This window comes from Pinus tabuliformis, chromosome 4_1 (genome assembly GCF_031772625.1).
Source record: "Pinus tabuliformis cultivar Carrire ecotype Pingquan chromosome 4_1, CPIR1, whole genome shotgun sequence".
NCBI lineage: Eukaryota > Viridiplantae > Streptophyta > Pinopsida > Pinales > Pinaceae > Pinus > Pinus tabuliformis.
In genome coordinates this window covers 40,830,848-40,852,531 of record NC_142303.1, presented here as the reverse complement: position 1 = coordinate 40,852,531, position 21,684 = coordinate 40,830,848, and positions in this window count along the sequence as shown.

Below are 21,684 nucleotides of genomic sequence, written 5' to 3'. Positions count from 1 at the left end.
TCTACAAAATATCTGAACCGCATGAGTCACTATGATAATTAAATACGCTCACCAACTTTACAAAATTGCAGATAAAGAAGTTATTACTGCTCTTAAATACAAAATGAATGCTCTTTAATGCTGTCAGAAGTCTTTTTGACCTTTGGAGGCCACTGAGTCGGTTTAGCGTTCTGAATAAATGCTGAATGATGTGTCTTTATGCTCTGTCATCCTGTAGCTTTCTCGGCCCTGTCATTTGCAGCTGTCAGTATTGCTTTGGTGGCCGAATCTTTCTGCTGAGTTGGCTCAGTCCACTCTTCTTCATTCATATTGCATGCATTAAATTTTCCTGTATATGATAACTTATGTTTTTTGATGAAAAAACTTAATGAGAGCCTCTTGTTCACAGTATCATCTGTATCATTTTGGTCCACCATTCTTGTGTGGGCAATTGATGTCTCAAAATTGCATCCAAGGTCTCATCTGCCTCTGTATATTTATAGAAGTTTGGAGGCACTTCAAACAAATGTTTGATCTCATTCATAATAAAAAATAAGTTCTCTACTCTGTTATAGAGACTTTGCCCAGATGCTGGCCCTGTTTCTTCTGAGGTACTTGGTCTTTCAGTGATCTGATTGGTAGCAAATGTGTTGACCCTTTTAGCATATTTCTCATGTGAAAGAAGTTTCTCTACACTGTTCAATAAGCCAGGAAGACCTCTGCTTTGTAATGCTGCAAACTTGTCCATGAACCTGTTTACTTCTGTCTGCATGTCCTGGCTTCTTCTTTCCAGTGTTTGTACCAGGCTTCTTAATGTAAGGACCCTCTTTATTAGCAAAATGGTTTCAGTTCTGTTGGGAATTCCCATTGCTGCCAGCTGAGGACCTGTACGGTTATTGAGCACATTAATCATTCTATTGGCTACCTCAGGCATGTTGCCTAGAGATGCCCTTGATCTCTGGACTTCTCTGTGTGCTTTTCCTATGAGCTCTATTTGCTCATGAATAGTCTCAATGTACTGCCACTGATCTGTGATTGATTGGCCAATGTTGGCCCATAAAACTGTCTTGAGCTGAGCCACCACATTGTCAAGGGTGAGCTCTTTCTCCAGCTCCTTTATCTTCTCCTTAAGGGCCTTTATTTCCCTCCCTTTTTCTGCTATGATTTGTTTTGACTTGTCATATTTTTCATTGAGCTTAGCCAAATTCTCCCTGGCTTCATTTAACTCTGCCATTTGGGCTTCTAGGGCCTGAATTTCATTCTTCAGCTTCTACATATCAAGGCTTGGAGCCTGCTGTGTTGTTGGTGCTGCTGCTGATGTAGATGGTGCTGCCTGAGCTGTCTGTTCTGTAGGAGGAGCACTATTTTGAGGGGGTTCCTCAAGGTTGATTATTTGTGGAGGGGGCTGAGATGTTTGGCCTCCTTCCTTCTGTTGCAGGGCTGCCTGCGGTGCTGCCTCTGATTCTCCCAATTTCTCCTGTGTCTGGATCAGCTGTTTGTATAATGATACCAGCATAGCTGCTGCATCTTGGTCATGTCTCAGCTGAGCAACCTCTTCTGTTTGTGGGTGAATAGTTGCTGGGACCTTAACCATTTTTCTTAGTGCTGCCATATCTGCATCTCTTAGCTTCAGCAGCACTTGTACAGCCTTGATGTCCTTGGGATCATGCCCAAGTTCTATGATTATATCCTCTAAAGCTTTGATTCGGTTGTCCTTTGCTTGAGAGGATGCTTTTTCCAACTCAAGTTGGGCAGCTGTATTGTTTAGGCTACTTTCCAGCCTAAGATTTACCAATGTTTTGCCTGCAAGAGTGGCATACACCATCTCACCCATTTGCTTATGCAATTCAATCTGATCCATAGGGTGGATGTCTTTTGCAAGGACCTCAAGGTTGGTCCTTATGTAGTCTGCAGCTGACTATGGCTGCAACATGGTTGGCATGAAATGACTCATTACCATTTTGCCCTCATGTACATCATAGGCAGACATTAACCTCTGTTGGTTTGTAGGAGCCATCTTTAACAAGTGGTTGTAGAGTTGTATCTTGAGTGGCTCATTCCTCTTTTTGATATCTATAAACTGTTGTTTGATGCCTGCTTCAGCTCCCTTTTGGTGGCTTGAGGAGCTGACTTCTCCTCCAACTGTCCTTTCATGTTCCTGCTGAAAGGAACTTGCAGATGCCTCCATACTCGGTGGGCCCATGCCCAGAGATTTCCCAATAGGCATTTCTTCCTCAGAGAGGGGATTCATTCTGTGCCTTTTCTCCCCGTGAGTTGTGGAGGTGGTGAGGGGAGTCTCCTGCTCTCTATCCCTCTTTTTTCCCTTTTCTTCTTTTTGTGGAGTCTGTAGTACTGAGGCCTCCACTGTCTTTTCTTGCCTAGGGGGCACATTCTCTTGAGCCTGTTGCTCAGTGGATATTGGGGCTTCAGGTGTTTGCTCTTGCTATTGTACTTGCTGCCCCTCTTTTCGCCCTCCTTCTTGCTGTTCTACCTATTTTTCTGCTTGCTTTTCTGCCATAGGAGGTGGCTGTTCTTGCTGATGTGCTGTTGAAGATGATGCAGCTGCTCCAAGCTGCCTTTGGTATGAAGAGGAAACCTACCCACAAGTTTCCAAGTCAGCCTCTTTCTCAATATTTTTTGCTTCTCTTTGTAGCATTTGCTCTCTAGTGATTGGCTCTTCTAGGGTGCCCTCTTTCCAACTTAGTTGATTGGCATATTTCTCAATATGAGGCAATTTAATGTGAGCATAGCCACCCAATTTATGTTTTATCCTCCTGAGAGAAATGAAATGATTAGGGTCATAAGGTACCCATTTGAAACTAGTTTCTAATCGGAGGCCCTCTAGGATCATATCTGCTTCCTTCCATCCCTCCTCCCTTATGTTGTAAAGGAAAGGGCCTAGCTGGTTCCTGACTTTTAGCTGCACTTTCTTGTTTTTACTATGGAAATGGATTTGGTCTGCATTTCCAAACTGTCTGAAATATTCCAAGGCAAATAGTCTCATGGGGACATATCTTGGCAGCCTGTAAGGGTTTAGCTCACAGCCATACACTCTGATCACTGTATGGTGTTGGTAAAAATACCAATCACCAATGCTGTAGGACTTAGAGAGATGGAGAATTCTTTGCATTTCCTCGGTTAATCTCGGAGGAGGAACACCATATAACAAAGTCATTGCTGGATGAATGAAAAGGTCTATGAATTCACAGTATGTGTATGGTGAACGGGAGGTGCAATGAAAAACTGAGGTCCAAAATACTACAGACCTTGGATTCCCCTGGGCATCAAGTTTCTTGAGGGGAATGGGGAAACTGTCTGGTTGATAAAATGGGAACAGATGATAGATGTATGAGGTGTATCCAAACACCTTTTCCCTTTCTAGATTCATCAGTTGCTCATGAATCTTGTTTGCAATATATTCAGCATAGTCATAGTGCACAGCAGGAGGCTTCCCAGGAGAAAATATGGACAGCATGGCCATTATGGTATCATCAACATCTTCAACTCCCTTGTAGCCCAGGACATAGCTAATCAAATCCACCAGCATCCTCCCCAAGTCATTGAGATATGGATGTCCAATAGGAGGTGTTCTCAGAGCTACAGAGCTTGGCTGAATAAATAACTGATTAATTTTGATGATTTGGGCACTGGACAGGTTCCCCCCCTTCTTTAGTAAATCTAGCATGGAGAGAGGAGTCAATGGTCTTGCAGAATGAAAGTTGAGCATTTGATTTATGGCCTCAGGGGTGATATGGAACAAGACTGCACCTGAGGGATTGAGAATAGCTCTCTGACATGGATCATAACATTCACAGCATCTATGGATCAAGTCTGGAAGGGCATTGACTTGAGGGAGGTTGTAAATGGGCAAGTTGGAGTCCCAAATCCCTAAAATATCAGCTCCACTGAGGTGTTGAGCTTTCAATTCATTTAGCATATGAATATTATACTTAGAATTTATTGGGAACCAGTCTAACATCTGATAATCAATATCTCCTAGGGCCTTCCATTCTAACTCTCTTTGTGGGGCATTCAGAGGTTGAATATTCAGGGCTACTGGTGTTTCCATGGTTAAGTCGTGCTATGACTTGTATTAGAACTGGTGTTACTAAACAGAGCAACACAGAGGAGTATCTCTGGAATAGATATGTGAATTGCAGAGGAACAAAGGGAAAATGGCAGTGACAGTAATTGAAATACTGCACAGAGGACTGATAGAGAAAATGGCAGGTCTGAAAAAAAAACTCTCTTCACGGTGAATTAGAGCAGCTGGGTCTTGAGTTCACGAATGCGCGAACTAACTGTGTTTTTAGGTAAATTTAGCTAAATGCAGGTTCTGCAGGGGAGTTTTCGACTTAACAATTGAAAATGGAGGCTAGCCATCGGGATTTGCTGGTAGGTACTGTGTTTTTCACTCTTTTAAGCTAGCTTCGAACAATTATGGATACAAAACCAGGCACAGAGGAATGCTTTGGATAAATACCTGGTAAACTGTCGGCAATGGCTACAAGTGCAGGTGGAATGGAAGCGCCCACGGTCTCTGTGTTGATTTCAGCAGGTTGGCGGATGAGGTCGTGATATGCATGCAAAGCAAAATAGTTCTTTGTTTTTTTGCAAAAAGTGAGAAAAACCGCGTTTTTCGACAAAAATATGGACTTTTGGGTGATTGGCACCTATTTTGGATGACGTCAGCATGACGTCATCAGGTGGGGTCAGGGTGGGATGACGTCAGCATGACGTCATCGAGTGACGTGGCGGCCTGTGAGTGGTCCACGGGGATGGTGAGGTGGCGGACAGGTCGGAGCAGTGGCAGACAAGGGCGCTGATGCGGCGGCGACGTGGCATGACACGAGCACGACGTGGCGGTGACGGGGAGGTGACGTGAGCAGCGGAAAACCATAAGCGGTAAGTGGATTTTCTCGGACCGCCTTAGATATGGTCGTGGTTTTGTCAGAGGGCGACCCGAGAGAATATGGGGGTGACGCGTGGCAGAGGCCTGACGTCACCCTCTGACAGTTTCTCGGGCGATAAATTATGGTCATCGGGGCCGACCCGATATGGATCTGGGCCGTCGGATGGGAAAGCCCAGATCCGACGGTCGACGGGTGATCAACTTGTTCGGACAATACGGTCAGCGGGCGGAAATATTTTAATATTTTTTTTGAAATGTGTGCCCGGCGGGGACTTAGGACTTTGGTGAATTGTATGGGTTTTTCAATGTATTTTTAATGAAAATGCGTATTGTGCCAAACTTTGGGTAAATCGGAGAAATGGGTTTTCAACTATGTTACGGGAACAAGGTGTTATGTGCGGGCTTATTTACAAAACCGGGTTTAAGGTTATTAATCCAAACAGATTTTGGATTAATCCCTGGATTAATTTTTGGCGCTCTGTGGGTTGCGCTCAAAGGTTTAGCACTTAAACCATTTAGAACCAATAATAGAGCTATAATGCTCGGGAAGGGGATATGTAGGTATTTTTGGGTTTTTTGCATGATTTACATAGTAATAGGGGGAATAGGGGGTATAGGGAGTTAAATAGTAGAAGTTAGGGGTTAATATGAGTGGAAGAGGTGGATGAGGAGTGGAAACACTAAGTTTATATGGAATCAACTTATTTTAGGGAGTAGAAAAAATGAAAAGAATTTTAGACAACAAATGTGGCTCTTAAAGAAACAAGAACCACCATAAGACCTTGACTTTCTTTCATGAGCATAACTGGTAATGGGATGTTAGTAATGAATGTGGGGGGGGGAAAGAGGAAGTTAGACATACTCCATTGTGTTGCTGCAAATGAAAGGGAAGAGGAGCTTCTCCTATCCATTGATGCTTCCTTTATGTTAGACCAACAAAATTCAGTTGAAAGGAATGACATTTCTGCAACCCCATCTACCTACCCATCTACTTGCCTAGCATTTTTTGTTTCTTCATGGAGGGTGCACTTAGACTTGCAGACCCTCATGTGCCTTTTCTTTTCCTTTGGCTTTTTCTTTTGATTTTCTATCTAGAACTACCCTTATTGCTTCCAAGGCCCCAGATTAAGCAGTTGGGAACCTTAATTCTCTACCTAACTACTGATCTGCCAAGATTAAACAGTTTGGACAGACTTCTTTCTCTATTCTACAACAGAAAATTGAAACATGGCATGATCCAGATTAGGTTGTTGGACCATCCATCAAAATTGAGTCAATATCAAGCTTATGTACACACATTGTCTTCTCTTGGAAATATGGGATCTTTGCATCACCAAAGCAGAGCATATTTGGAACTTTCATTTGCCAATCATGAAATATGAAACCTATTGGTATAGGTACCTAACAGTGGCTCCACATGGGGATGGTTTTTCTTCTTGAAAGACCAAGAACAGCAGGTCAGAATGCCTTGGCCCTTGACTTCTTTTATCAAAACTTGGAGTATTGCTCTTTGAAATCTCAAAATTGTGCTCTTGCCATCTTGGTAAATCTCTGAACCTATTTGCCTTTTGCTGATAATTCACAAAACTTGAAAAACTGCATTTTTTACATGTTAACAGAAAGTAATATATACAGCTGAGTATGTACAAGGGAGAATTAGGCTACACTCATGGATAGTAGTCAAAATAGTGCTTCAACATCCTGCCATTCACAGGACCTTCATCCAAATCAGTTTCATCAAGATTCTTAAGGAAGTAAGTATTGTTTCCTTGTACTGCTTGAACAGCAAATGGTCCTCTCCAAAGGGAATCAAATTTTCCATGTTTTCCTTTATCTTCCCTTCTTGAATCCCACTTGAGGACTTTGTCACCAATGTTGAAATCTTCAGCCTTAGTCCTTCTATCAAAAGCTTTCTTTAACTTTTCTTGTAAAACTTGAACTCTGTGATAAACTTGGTCTCTAGTTTGCTGCAAACATATAATTTGATTTACCCTTCTTTGCATGTCATTTGGTTCAGCCTGGCTTTCTTGAAGTAGTTTCATAACAGGAACCCCTAGTGATGAAGGAAACTTGGCTTCTAATCCATAGACTAACTCATATGGGCTGACCCCAATTGATCTCTTGGTTGTTAGTCTATCTGCCCATAAGGCATTGACCAGCTTCTTGTGCCAATTCTTCTTATTTTCTTCCAACACCTTCTTTATGATGTTTACAAGGCTTTTATTTGATGATTCAGCAAGGCCATTTCCTTGGGGATAGTATGCAGTAGAATGGCCCAAGGTAATGTGGAATTTGTGGCAGAAATTCACCATCTTCTTAGATCTGAAAGCAGCAGCATTGTCTGTTATTATCTTATCAGGACAACCAAATCTAGAAAGGATATTGGTCTCAAGGAACTGAATGATAGTAGTATCATTTGCTTGTCTACATGGAACAGCTTCAATCCATTTAGTAAAGTAGTCTGTAGCTGTTAGGATCCATCTATGTTGGCCTGAAGATGAGGGATGAATTTCCCCAATGAAATCCAAGCCCCATTGTTGAAAAGGTCTCTCTATTGCAATAGGCCTCAAGGGAAGTGGCAGTAACTTTCTCTTTCCCTCAAACACTTGGCATTTGTGACATGAAGTGGTAAATTTTTTGACATCAGAAAACACAGTGGGCCAATAGTAACCAGCCCTCAGTATTTTGTCCACAGTGGACTTCCAATACAAGTGTCCACCACAATCACCTGCATGTAATTCTTCCATGATTTTGTTAGTCTCATTCTCAATTAAGCAGTTTAACAATATACCTTCATGGTTTTTCCAAAGCAAATTGCCATCCATGACACAAAATCTTGAAGCTTTCATTTTTAGGAATCTACTTTTAGTTTTGGACAATCCTGGGGGAGCACACAGGTTTTGCAATACATAACAGATATCAGAGTACCATGAGGATCGTTCAAAGGCTACACTGATCTTTGGAGTCGCCAGCTCCGGTTCATTGTCCAGCTAGTTTATGTCTAAGGCTTGGAAGTTTGCTTCTGTCATTAGTTTGGCCAAACCTTGCCCTTTTATCAGTTTTTAGGTTTTATTTCAATATCAAATTCCAAGATGTTGGCAATCCATTTGCCTCTTCTGCCCTCTAAGTTTTCTTGGGTGAGTATATCTTTCACAATGGGACTCGGCACATAAGCTATAACATGGGAGTATAGGATGTAAATCCTAAAGTCTTTAATGGCCTTGACCAAAGTGCAAGCTTGCTTCTCCATGATCTGATATTTCAGGGGTGCATCTCTAAGAGCTCTACTAAAGAAAGCAATGGGTTTTTCATTTCCTTGGCAATCTTTCTATAATAAGACAACAACAATGGTATGCTGGGAGGCAAAGGAGAAAATGATAAATTCTCTGTCAAATTGAGGATTTGTTAGAATTGGGGTTTGGGTAAGGGCCAATTTTATACCTTCAAAAGCTTGGTTGGCTTCTACTGTCCATTTCACTTTTGAATCCTTCTTTAGCATGTTGTTTAGTAATCTGATCAATTCTGCTAGGTTTGGGATAAACCTCCTTAAGAAGTTGATCTTCCCCAAGAATGCTTGTAATTCTTTGATGTTTCTTGGGTGGGGCATTTGTAAGATAGCTTGTATCCTGTCTGGGTCAATTCTAATGCCATCCTTTGAAATGATGTGACCTAACAGCTTACCTTCTTCCAAACCAAACAGAGATTTCTTGGGATTTAAAGAAATTCCATATTTCCTACAAGTTATGAATATTTGCCTTAGATGTTTCAAGTGTTCTTGGTCAGATTTTGAGAAAGGTGTGAGGTCATCTAAATAAATGACAAGGAAGTCATGAATCTCTTTGGCAAAAGCAATATCCATTGCTCTTTGAAATGTAGCCCCTGCATTTTTCAATCCAAAAGGCATTTTTACATATTTGAAAGTTCCCCATGGGGTTGTGAATGCGGTTTTGTCTTGATCATCAGGGTGTACTAGGATCTGATTAAAACCTGAGAATCCATCAAGTAGTGAAATCCTTGAAGCCCCTACCACTCTTTGGAGAATGTGATCCATCTTGGGTAAGGGATAATTGTCCTTGAGGGATACTTGGTTTAAGTTCCTTAGATCAACACAAAGTCTTATCTCACCAGTTTTCTTTCTTGTGGGCACCAAATTTGAAATCCAGTCTGAGAACCTGATTGGGGCTATGATGCCAGCTTTAAACATTTTTTGTAGCTCTTTTTCAATTGAAGGGAGAAGCATAGGATTTATCCTTCTTAGTTTCTGCTTGAATGGCTTTTGATTAGGCTTGAGAGGGATGGTGTGTTGGATAACAGAGGTGTCATAGGATTTTAAATCCTCATAACTCCATGCAAAGACATCTTGAAACTCTTTGAAGAGGTCAATGTATTTAGGCTTCTGATCAGGAGGTAAGGATGCAGTCAATTTTATTATCTTGGGCTTATCAATAGTTCCAATGTTGCATTCTTCAATGGCAGCATTAGGAAAACTGTCCTCCAATGGAGTTAGGCCTGTTGGTAAAAAGTTATCCTTCAGCTCTATGATTTCAACCTCTGTACCAGCTACTTCTTCACAACTGATTTGTTGAATTTCTTGTATGTTATCTTTGTTAAAAATTGTTGGATGTAGCATTTGGTTAGCTGTTTTGGGTGATATTGCCTTGTGGTTCTGTTCATTCAGTGTTTGTAACTCACTTGCAGCCTCAGTATCAATGTTTAGTCCTGAAAATTCTTGCTGCAAAGTTAAGAAATTATTTATTTGTGTATCATCCTCAAACACTTGCCAATCTTTTACATTGTTTGGGACAGAAGGTCTGTGTTTTATCTCGGCTGTAAAACAATGCTTGGGTTCAAAAGGTAGTTTACAGGTACTTGCAAATGTGGCCAAACTATGAGCATGAAGATTATGGGTTCTAGAAATTTTGGTGATTTGAAATTCTGTGAAGGAATTTAGTATTTCAGCAGCAGCAGACCTATAAGATCTCAATCTTTTGTCATTAGTGACAAAATTCCCCTTTACTTGTTGGATAATTAGGTCTGAATCTCCCATGATTGAAACTTTTGTGGCTTGTAAGGATTTTACTAGTTTGAGGCCTAGTAAAAGAGCTTCATATTCTGCCATATTGTTGGTGCACCTGAAGTTTAGCCTATAAGCTCGGCCCTCTGCATGACTGTTTTGTTTGTTATGAATCCACACCCCAGCTCCTGCCCCTAATTTGTTTACTGACCCATCAAATTCAAGGAACCATAGGACCTCTTGTTTTAGGGGAGACTTAATAGCTTCTCTGTAACCTGGAATTGTGAGTTGAAGTTCTGGTTTTTCATCTGGTTTGTCTTCTAGGACAGTTTTGTTTATTGATTGCTCAACCATTATTTCTAGAGCAGCAGTTTGTTCATTAATGTCCTGATCTTGTTTGAGTGTCTTGGTTTCATCATCATTTGTAGAACCTGTATTATCATTGAAGAGAATATAGGAGTCAATGTCAGAATGGATAGCATATATGGGGAAGTTTTGAGGTTTTTCTTCACTGCTTACCATGTATTTCATCAGTGTTTCTCTGTATAGTCTTTTTGGTTGCCCAAAGACAGATATGGTGGCATAGGACATGTCTAATTGAAGAGAACCTTGAAGTTTAGCCCCCCATGATCTTGATAATAGCATTCCATATTTCGGTGGAATATCAGCAACTACAACATCCATCAAGATTGTCTTATTAGGGTATTGGACAAGTGACACACAGAGATCTTTTATAAGGCCTAAACACTTAACTTGGCTCGAGTCAAATGAGAATAAGTCCTTATACGGTCTTGTAATATCTAGATTTAATCTTTCCATGACTGATTTGGGCATCAGGTTGTGAGAGGCACCTGAGTCAAACATTGCATTGTGTAATATCTTGTCATGAACATGCAGGCTGACATAAAAAGGTAAGATCCCTGTAACTGTTGTCTTTCCATCAACTTCTGGGCCGAAGAGTAGTTCAGGAGTATCATCCAACACATTAACATCATCTTTGTTATTAGTAAGTTGAAGGGATCTCTTGATTTGTTGTTTGTAGATGTTATGTTTGGCCAACTCTGAGAGAGGAATGGCTATCTTCAATTTTCCAATTTCAGCTTCTAGGTCAAAAGGTCTTTCAGATTGGGTCTTAGTGTTTTGGTTAACAGCCTTTTCCTTATCAATGGAATCCTTAATGCCTTCCTCCTGATTCTCTTTTTGATCTTGAGGCTTGTCCTTTTTACTTGTCTTTTGAGAAATGTTGCTTGGCTTATGTTGGAAAGGTGTTGTATCCACTGGTTGTTGATTTGAGGGAGATGCTTCAGTTATTTCCTCAACTGTTACCTCATTTGTAATTGGACCAGTTTTGTCACTTGGCTCTGTGACAATAGCTTTCTTAGGCTGTGGGGTGTCCTTTGTTTTGTCAGGCTGTGTCACATTTATTGTCCTACTCCTCAATCTGTATTGCTTATGAACTTCAAAAACAGTTGTATCATAGCCTTGTTTAAAATCATATGACTCACCTGATTTGGTTTGGAATTGCTTGATGTCATCATCCTTATGATCTTCCTGTGTTAAAAAGACTTGATTTTCACCATCTAAACCCATTAGATTAATGTGAGGGTCTTCATTGGGTTCACTAGATGCAGAAGCCTCAGCATAATTCTCTTGGAAAGGGGGTCTGACATGTTGGTCAGGATCAGCTCTTCCAACATTGGGATTTTGATTCTTTCTAAAGTTTTGGTTTCTTACATTGCTTGTTTGCCCTTCCCATGATGACTTTCTTTCTATGGTTTCCACTCTGTCCCCAAGTCTATCCATACCTTTGATGATTGCATCTAACTTCTGCTCAAATGCTGAAGGTTCTTCCTTAAAGGTAGTTCTTCTTTCAGTTCTTGCCCTATTTCTCTTGGCAATCAAATTTGCCTCTACACTTACTGCTATGTCTTGCATGTCTGCCAAAGTTGCAGGGGCTCTTTCTCTCAATTGATATGCCATATCAGCATCAAACCCATCAGGGAACTTTATTAGTGCTAAATCAGGTGGAGGTCTAAGGTTTTGAGGAATAGCACTATAGATAGAATTGAATCTAGTGCAATAGTCCGAGACAGTTTCTTGTGGACCTCTCTTTATGGTGTCATATTCCGATAAAATGTGTAGAGGGTCCTTTTTCTTTTCCCATCTATTTAGGAAGGACTGATAAAGGGCACCCGAATTAGCTATAGAATTTGCAGCCAGTGCCCTGAACCAAGTTCTTACTTCACCTGTCAGACTTTGTACAAAAATTTTCATTCTCACATCATCATCATCTATCTCATAGTTTTCGAAGTAGTCTTGCATTTTCTTTGTATGTTGTAAGGCAGTGTATGTACTGGTTCCATCAAAATAAGTTATTTTTCCTTGGTAATCCTGAGGCATGGCCCCAGGATTGTTAGGCAGCTGGAGGGGAGCATAACGATTTGCCATGTTTGGTGGGACAACTGGAACAACAATAGCAGTTTGTGTGTTAGATGTTGCCAATATGTTTTGTGAAGTGGATGATGAAGAGGGGGAGGAATGAGTTGTATGGAGGTGAATAGTAGGTTTAGAAGGGGTGGGGATAAAACTATGTTGAACTGCCTCAGGGCTAGATTCAGGAGATTGCTCCCATTCCTCTTGGCTTTTATGAGTTTTATGGATCAAATTGGGGTTATTGAAAACAGGAGGAGGATTTGGGTCAGGATTTGACCTAGTGTGCCTAGTTTTCCTTTTAGGAGCCAGCTTCTGAACTTCTTTTTATGAGAATTTCTAAGGAGGTAGTGATCTTTTGATAAGGGCTGGTCAGTTATAGCACAACTATATGAAAATTAATACTGAATAAAGATTGACTGAGGCAACTTTTATATACTCCTGCAAATGCAAAGTAGAGGCAGTTTCTAAGGCTATCTGGCTGTCACTCAGGCTTTATCTACAACATTAAGAATCAGATAGGAGGTTGCAAAGTTTATCCAGGTCCCCAGCGGAGTCGCCATTTATGTTAACACCCAGGTTGTTCCCTTTGACTCCCAAGGGAATACGGCTGGGGTAACCACTAACCAAGCTTTGGATTACAGTTCCTAGCCAAACTGTAATCAGAGAGGGCTCTCTCTTTAAGATTTATCTCTGTTTTTGTGAAAATTTTAGGCTAGTTATGAGTTCGGTTTTTTGTTTGAGGTTTTGGTTGTGAACTGTTGATTGAGAAGGGCATGAAATGTTTGAGGGATTTCTAGTCCATTGGGCATATGGGGTCAGAAATTGGGTAGGTCCTAATGCCTGTGATGGAGAAGGATTGACTGTAGAGCTAGACAGCTATTCATGATACAAATTTTGGTTTATAAATGAAACAGAGTGAAATGGAAACTTATATATAGTGTGACTGTAAGTTGAGAAAGGGCAGACTCTGTTCAGTAGCATCTAAGAATTACTGCACAGAAACTGTCAAAGATTTATAGTAAGTTGGAGCATTTAAGAATTCCAATTTAACAAATAAACCTAAAGAAAACATTTATAACAAGGAAAGATTGAATTCAGGGTGTCTCCATGGACAAATCCTGAGTTATTCTTCTACTTTCTTGTTAAGATTAGATCACATACATGAGAAACGAAATAAACAAAAATTTAACATAGACAGAGATAGAGAAACTTATTGTATCAAGCTATAGCACTAGAATTCTGCAACATTCAATGGTTCCAACACAATATACATCAGAAAAAGACAATCTCTGAGATCCCAAAGCTTCTTTGTATTATTTCTCCCAAATCCAGCCGAGTTCTCTTTTTTGAACAAGTAACAACAACCCCTGCAAGCTCATGCGAGGGGGAATATATACAACCGGTTCTACAAAATATCTAAACCGCATGAGTCACTATGATAATTAAATACGCTCACCAACTTTACAAAATAGCAGATAAAGAAGTTATTACTGCTCTTAAATACAAAATGAATGCTCTTTAATGCTGTCAGAAGTCTTTTTGACCTTTGGAGGCCACTGAGTCGGTTTAGCGTTCTGAATAAATGCTGAATGATGTGTCTTTATGCTCTGTCATCCTGTAGCTTTCTCGGCCCTGTCATTTGCAGCTGTCAGTATTGCTTTGGTGGCCAAATCTTTCTGCTGAGTTGGCTCAGTCCACTCTTCTTCATTCATATTGCATGCATTAAATTTTCCTGTATATGATAACTTATGTTTTTTGATGAAAAAACTTAATGAGAGCCTCTTGTTCACAGTATCATCTGTATCATTTTGGTCCACCATTCTTGTGTGGGCAATTGATGTCTCAAAATTGCATCCAAGGTCTCATCTGCCTCTGTATATTTATAGAAGTTTGGAGGAACTTAAAACAAATGTTTGATCTCATTCATAATAAAAAATAAGTTCTCTACTTTGTTATAAAGACTTTGCCCAGATGCTGGCCCTGTTTCTTCTGAGGTACTTGGTCTTTCAGTGATCTGATTGGTAGCAAATGTATTGAACCTTTTAGCATAGTTCTCATGTGAAAGAAGTTTCCCTGCGCTGTTCAGTAAGCCAGGAAGACCTCTGCTTTGTAATGCTGCAAACTTGTCCATGAACCTGTTTACTTCTGTCTGCATGTCCTGTCTTCTTCTTTCCAGTGTTTGTACCAGGCTTCTTAATGTAAGGACCCTCTTTATTAGCAAAATGGTTTCAATTCTATTGGGAATTCCCATTGCTGCCAGCTGAGGACCTGTATGGTTATTGAGAACATTAATCATTCTATTGGCTACCTCAGGCATGTTGCCTAGAGATGCCCTTGATCTCTGGACTTCTCTGTGTGCTTTTCCTATGAGCTCTATTTGCTCATGAATAGTCTCAATGTACTGCCACTGATCTGTGATTGATTGGCCAATGTTGGCCCATAAAACTGTCTTGAGCTGAGCCACCACTTTGTCAAGGGTGAGCTCTTTCTCCAGCTCCTTTATCTTCTCCTTAAGGGCCTTTATTTCCCTCCCTTTTTCTGCTATGCTTTGTTTTGACTTGTCATATTTTTCATTGAGCTTAGCCAAATTCTCCCTGGCTTCATTTAACTCTGCCATTTGGGCTTCTAGGGCCTGAATTTCATTCTTCAGCTTCTGCATATCAAGGCTTGGAGCCTGCTCTGTTGTTGGTGCTGGTGCTGATGTAGATGGTGTTGCCTGAGCTGTCTGTTCTGTAGGAGGAGCACTAGTTTGAGGGGGTTCCTCAAGGTTGATTATTTGTGGAGGGGGCTGAGATGTTTGGCCTCCTTACTTATGTTGCAGGGCTGCCTGCGGTGCTGCCTCTGATTCTCCCAATTTCTCCTGTGTTTGGATCAGCTGTTTGTATAATGATACCAGCATAGTTGTTGCATCTTGGTCATGTCTCAGCTGAGCAACCTCTTCTGTTTGTGGGTGAATAGTTGCTGGGACCTTAACCATTTTTCTTAGTGCTGCCATATCTGCATCTCTTAGCTTCAACAGCGCATGTACAACCTTGATGTCCTTGGGATCATGCCCAAGTTCTATGATTATATCCTCTAAAGCTTTGATTCGGTTGTCCTTTGCTTGAGAGGATGCTTTTTCCAACTCAAGTTGGGCAGCTGTATTGTTTAGGCTATTTTCCAGCCTAAGATTTACCAATGTTTTGTCTGCAAGAGTGGCATACACCATCTCACCCGTTTGCTTATGCAATTCAATCTGATCCATAGGGTGGATGTCTTTTGCAAGGACCTCAAGGTTGGTCCTTATGTAGTCTGCAGCTGACTGTGGCTGCAACATGGTTGGCATGAAATGACTCATTACCATTTTGCCCTCATGTACATCATAGGCAGACATTAACCTCTGTTGGTTTGTAGGAGCCATCTTTAACAAGTGGTTGTAGAGCTGTATCTTGAGTGGCTCATTCCTCTTTTTGATATCTATAAATTGTTGTTTGATGCCTGCTTCAGCTCCCTTTTGATGGCTTGAGGAGCTGACTTCTCCTCCAACTGTCCTTTCATGTTCTTGCTGAAAGGAACTTGCAGATGCCTCCATACTCGGTGGGCCCATGCCAGAGATTGCCCAATAGGCATTTCTTCCTCAGAGAGGGGATTCATTTTATGCCTTTTCTCCCCGTGAGTTGTGGAGGTGGTGAGGGGAGTCTCCTGCTCTCTATCCCTCTTTTTTCCCTTTTCTTCTTTTTGTGGAGTCTGTAGTACTGAGGCCTCCACTGTATTTTCTTGCCTAGGGGGAACATTCTCTTGAGCCTGATGCTCAGTGGATATTGGGGCTTCAGGTGTTTGCTCCTGCTGTTGTACTTGCTGCCCCTCTTTTCGCCCTCCTTCTTGTTGTTCTACTTGTTTTTCTGCTTGTTTTTCTGCTTGCTTTTCTGCCATAGGAGGTGGCTGTTCTTGCTGATGTGCTGTTGAAGATGATGCAGCTGCTCCAAGCTGCCTTTGGTATGAAGAGGAAACCTGCCCACAAGTTTCCAAGTTAGCCTCTTTCTCAATATTTTTTGCTTCTCTTTGCAACATTTGCTCTCTAGTGATTGGCTCTTCTAGGGTGCCCTCTTTCCAACTTAGTTGATTGGCATATTTCTCAATATGAGGCAATTTAATGTGAGCATAGCCACCCAATTTATGTTTTATCCTCCTGAGAGAAATGAAATGATTAGGGTCATAAGGTACCCATTTGAAACTAGTTTCTAATCGGAGGCCCTCTAGGATCATATCTGCTTCCTTCCATCCCTCCTCCCTTATGTTGTAAAGGAAAGGACCTAGCTGGTTCCTAACTTTTAGCTGCACTTTCTTGTTTTTACTATGGAAATGGATTTGGTCTGCATTTCCAAACTGTCTGAAATATTCCAAGGCAAATAGTCTCATGGGGACATATCTTGGCAGCTTGTAAGGGTTCAGCTCACAGCCATACACTCTGATCACTGTATGGTGTTGGTAAAAATACCAATCACCAATGCTATAGGACTTAGAGAGATGGAGAATTCTTTGCATTTCCTCGGTTAATCTCGGAGGAGGAACACCATATAACAAAGTCATTGCTGGATGAATGAAAAGGTCTATGAATTCACAGTATGTGTATGGTGAACGGGAGGTGCAATGAAAAACTGAGGTCCAAAATACTACAGACCTTGGATTCCCCTGGGCATCAAGTTTCTTGAGGGGAATGGGGAAACTGTCTGGTGGATAAAATAGGAACAGATGATAGATGTATGAGGTGTATCAGAACACCTTTTCCCTTTCTAGATTCATCAGTTGCTCATGAATTTGTTTGCAATATATTCAGCATAGTCATAGTGCACAACAGGAGGCTTCCTAGGAGAAAATATGGACAGCATGGCCATTATGGTATCATCAACATCTTCAACTCCCTTGTAGCCCAGGACATAGCTAATCAAATCCACCAGCATCCTCCCCAAGTCATTGAGATATGGATGTCCAATAGGAGGTGTTCTCAGAGCTACAGAGCTTGGCTGAATAAATAACTGATTAATTTTGATGATTTGGGCACTGGACATGTTCCCCCCTTCTTTAGTAAATCTAGCATGGAGAGAGGAGTCAATGGTCTTGCAGAATGAAAGTTGAGCATTTGATTTATGGCCTCAGGGGTGATATGGAACAAGACTGCACCTAAGGGATTGAGAACAGCTCTCTGACATGGATCATAGCATTCACAGCATCTATGGATCAAGTCTGGAAGGGCATTGACTTGAGGGAGGTTGTAAATGGGCAAGTTGGAGTCCCAAATCCCTAAAATATCAGCTCCACTGAGGTATTGAGCTTTCAATTCATTTAGCATATGAATATTATACTTAGAATTTATTGGGAACCAGTCTAACATCTGATAATCAATATCTCCTAGGGCCTTCCATTCTAACTCTCTTTGTGGGGCATTCAGAGGTTGAATATTCAGGGCTACTCGTGTTTCCATGGTTAAGTTGTGCTATGACTTGTATTAGAACTGGTGTTACTAAACAAAGCAACATAGAGGAGTATCTCTGGAATAGATATGTGAATTGCAGAGGAACAGAGGGAAAATGGTAGTGACAACAATTGAAATACTGCACAGAGGACTGATAGAGCAAATGGCAGGCCTGAAAAAAAAACTCTCTTCACGGTGAATTAGAGCAGCTGGGTCTTGAGTTCACGAATGCGGGAACTAACTGTGTTTTTAGGTAAATTTAGCTAAATGCAGGTTCTGCAAGGGAGTTTTCGACTTAACAATTGAAAATGGAGGCTAGCCACTGGGATTTGCTGGTAGGTACTGTGTTTTTCACTCTTTTAAGCTAGCTTCGGACAATTATGGATACAAAACTAGGTGCAGAGGAATGCTTTGGATAAATACCTGGTAAACTATCGGCAATGGCTACAAGTGCAGGTGGAATGGAAGCGCCCACGGTCTCTGTGTTGATTTCAGCAGGTTGGCAGATGAGGTCGTGATATGCATGCAGAGCAGAATAGTTCTTTGTTTTTTTGCAAAAATTGAGAAAAACCGCGTTTTTTGACAAAAATATGGACTTTTGGGTGATTGGCGCCTTTTTTGGATGACGTCAGCATGACGTCATCAGGTGGGGTCAGGGTGGGATGACGTCAGCATGACATCGTTGAGTGACGTGGCAGCCTGTGAGTGGTCCACGGGGATGGTGAGGTGGCGTACAGGTCGGAGAAGTGGCAGATAGGGGCGCTGATGCGGTGGCGACGTGGCATGACGCGAGCACGACGTGGCGGTGACGGGGAGGTGACGTGAGCAGCAGAAAACCATAAGCGGTAAGCGGATTTTCTCGAACCGCCTTAGATAGGGTCGTGGTTTTGTCAGAGGGCGACCCGAGAGAATATGGGGGTGACGCGTGGCAGAGGCCTGACGTCACCCTCTGACAGTTTCTCGGGCGATAAATTACGGTCATCGGGGCCGACCCGATATGGATCTGGGCCGTTGGATGGGAAAGCCAGATTCGACGGTCGACGGGTGATCAACTTGTCCGGACAATACGGTCAGCGGGCGGAAATATTTTAATATTTTTTTTGAAATGTGTGCCCGGCGGGGACTTAGGACTTTGGTGAATTGTATGGGTTTTTCAATGTATTTTTAATGAAAATGCGTATTGCGCCAAACTTTGGGTAAATCAGAGAAATGGGTTTTCAACTGTGTTACGGGAAAAAGGTATTATGCGCGGGCTTATTTACAAAACCGGGTTTAAGGTTATTAATCCAAACAGATTTTGGATTAATCCCTGGATTAATTTTTGGCGCTCTATGGGTCGCGCTCAAAGGTTTAGTGCTTAAACCATTTAGAACCAATAATAGAGATATAATGCTCGGGAAGGGGATATGTAGGTATTTTTGGGTTTTTTGCATGATTTACATAGTAATAGGGGGAATAGGGGGTATAGGGAGTTAAATAGTAGAAGTTAGGGGTTAATATGAGTGGAAGAGGTGGATGAGGAGTGGAAACACTAAGTTTTATATGGAATCAACTTAGTTTAGGGAGTAGAAAAAATGAAAATAATTTTAGACAAGAAATGTGGCTCTTAAAGAAACAAGAACCACCATAAGACCTTGACTTTCTTTCATGAGCATAACTGGTAATGGGATGTTAGTAATGAATGTGGGGGGGGGGAACAGGAAGTTAGACATACTCCATTGTGTTGCTGCAAATGAAAGGGAAGAGGAGCTTCTCTTATCCATTGATGCTTCCTTTATGTTAGACCAGCAAAATTCAGTTGAAAGGAATGACATTTCTGCAACCCCATCTACCTACCCATCTACTTGCCTAGCATTTTTTGTTTCTTCATGGAGGGTGCACTTAGACTTGCAGACCCTCATGTGCCTTTTCTTTTCCTTTAACTTTTTATTTTAATTTTCTATCTAGAACTACCCTTATTGCTTCCAAGGCCCCAAATTAAGCAGTTGGGAACCTTAATTCTCTACCTAACTACTGATCTGCCAAGATTAAACAGTTTGGACAGACTTCTTTCTCTATTCTACAACAGAAAATTGAAACATTGCATGATCCAGATTAGGCTGTTGGACCATCCATCAAAATTGAGTCAATATCAAGCTTATGTACACACATTGTCTTCTCTTGGAAATATGGGATCTTTGCATCACCAAAGCAGAGCATATTTGGAACTTTCATTTGCCAATCATGAAATATGAAACCTATTGGTATAGGTATCTAACAGTTTTGACCAGGCTACAACTGTAACATATCGTTTATGGATTCAGCTGTAATGGTGAATAGGATTTTCTGGTCCGGGGACATTACAGCTCTCATAATAGGGTCATAGTTTGCATGGTAGTAGTGAATGATTTCCGGGAAGACATGAACACTGGGAAATTGATACTTGGGCAAGTTTGATTCCTAGAGGCCTATTTTATCTGCATGGTTCAAGTAATTATCTCAATATTTGCAATGCAATTTCAAAGGGGTTTCATCAAACGTGAGGTCCTTTATCTAAAAATCTTTGTCAGCCAGAGGAAGATGGTCCAAATCTCTATGGGGAGTGGTAACTGGTATGCTATTTAAAGTGACTGGGGCATCCATCCTTGGTTCTTGTGGACTCAAGGATGAAGGGAGAGAATTTCAGGGAACTATGGAAAAATGGGTTGTCTCAGAGAGTCTCAAGACTATCGAACAGCTTAATTTCACTAAATTACTTAATTTCTAAAGCAATTTAGTTCAGGTTCAGTATGAAAGACAGAGTTTCTCTGTTGAAAATGGGTAAATACCTAGTTATGGTTGTATCAAGAGATAAATGGCACTAGTGTATTGTTCGTAGGGAGTGCAACGGTCTGCAATGGTAAGCTGGAGTTCAATGGCTTCTAGAGGTTGATGGTTGGAAACAGGGTGACAGTTTGAACGTACTCTGCATGTGCCTGGGGAGTAGGAGGTTCTTTTCTTGGTAAAACAAAAATAATGAGTATTTTTGGTTTTATTTGCAAATTCAATGCTTTTGGCAGGTATAATGGGAAAGTGACAATTGGCGCCAACTAACAGAGGTGATGTTTTGTCGTTTAGCGAGGGTGGTAAGTGGAGGCGGTAAGCAGAATCTATCGCACTGGTTTTGAGGGCTTGGTGGTATTGGGAGAGGTTCGCCCGATGCCATTCATCGGGCAACACGTAGCGGATGGGTGAACAGTAAAACCGCTCACATCGGGTGGGTAATGTTCAGCATCGAAGGCCGCCCGATATGGGCGTCAGCCGTTAGATCTGAACGGGTCAGATTGTACGGTGATCGAGGCAGTGATTTGATTGGGAGTTAATGGAGGGGCCTCACGGGATAATAATTATAGACTAAGGATATTTATTGATGTCGAGGATGATTTGATTGGAGGACGGTTATTAGTTAATCACAAGTTGATTAATTAATTCCTTTTTAATGCGGCGGAGGGTTATAGGTCTTCATTAATCGCAGATAGATTAATTAACCTATCGATTAATTAATCCATCTAATTATTTCATTATTAAGGTTTATATTTCAAACCATTGGGGCGGGATATTAACACAGGGAATTTTAATAATATATACAGGAAAAAGGGGTGTATTTTCAAGGAGTTAAATATAGTAAATTAATGTTAGATGTTAATATGGAATGGAAAAGGAAATGAAAGATGCACTAAGTAAATTTTTTTTTTAAATATATTGACATTTCCGCATTCGAACATCATAACTTAAGCATTAAGTATATTTGTGGGTTTTTTATATGGGGGTGATTACTTTTCCTAGGCAACTAGTGATTTTACCTTAGGAAAAGAGGTTTTTTGAGGGAAATGAATGAATCATGGAGGCGATGAATGTTGATGAAGGGGTTTTAGT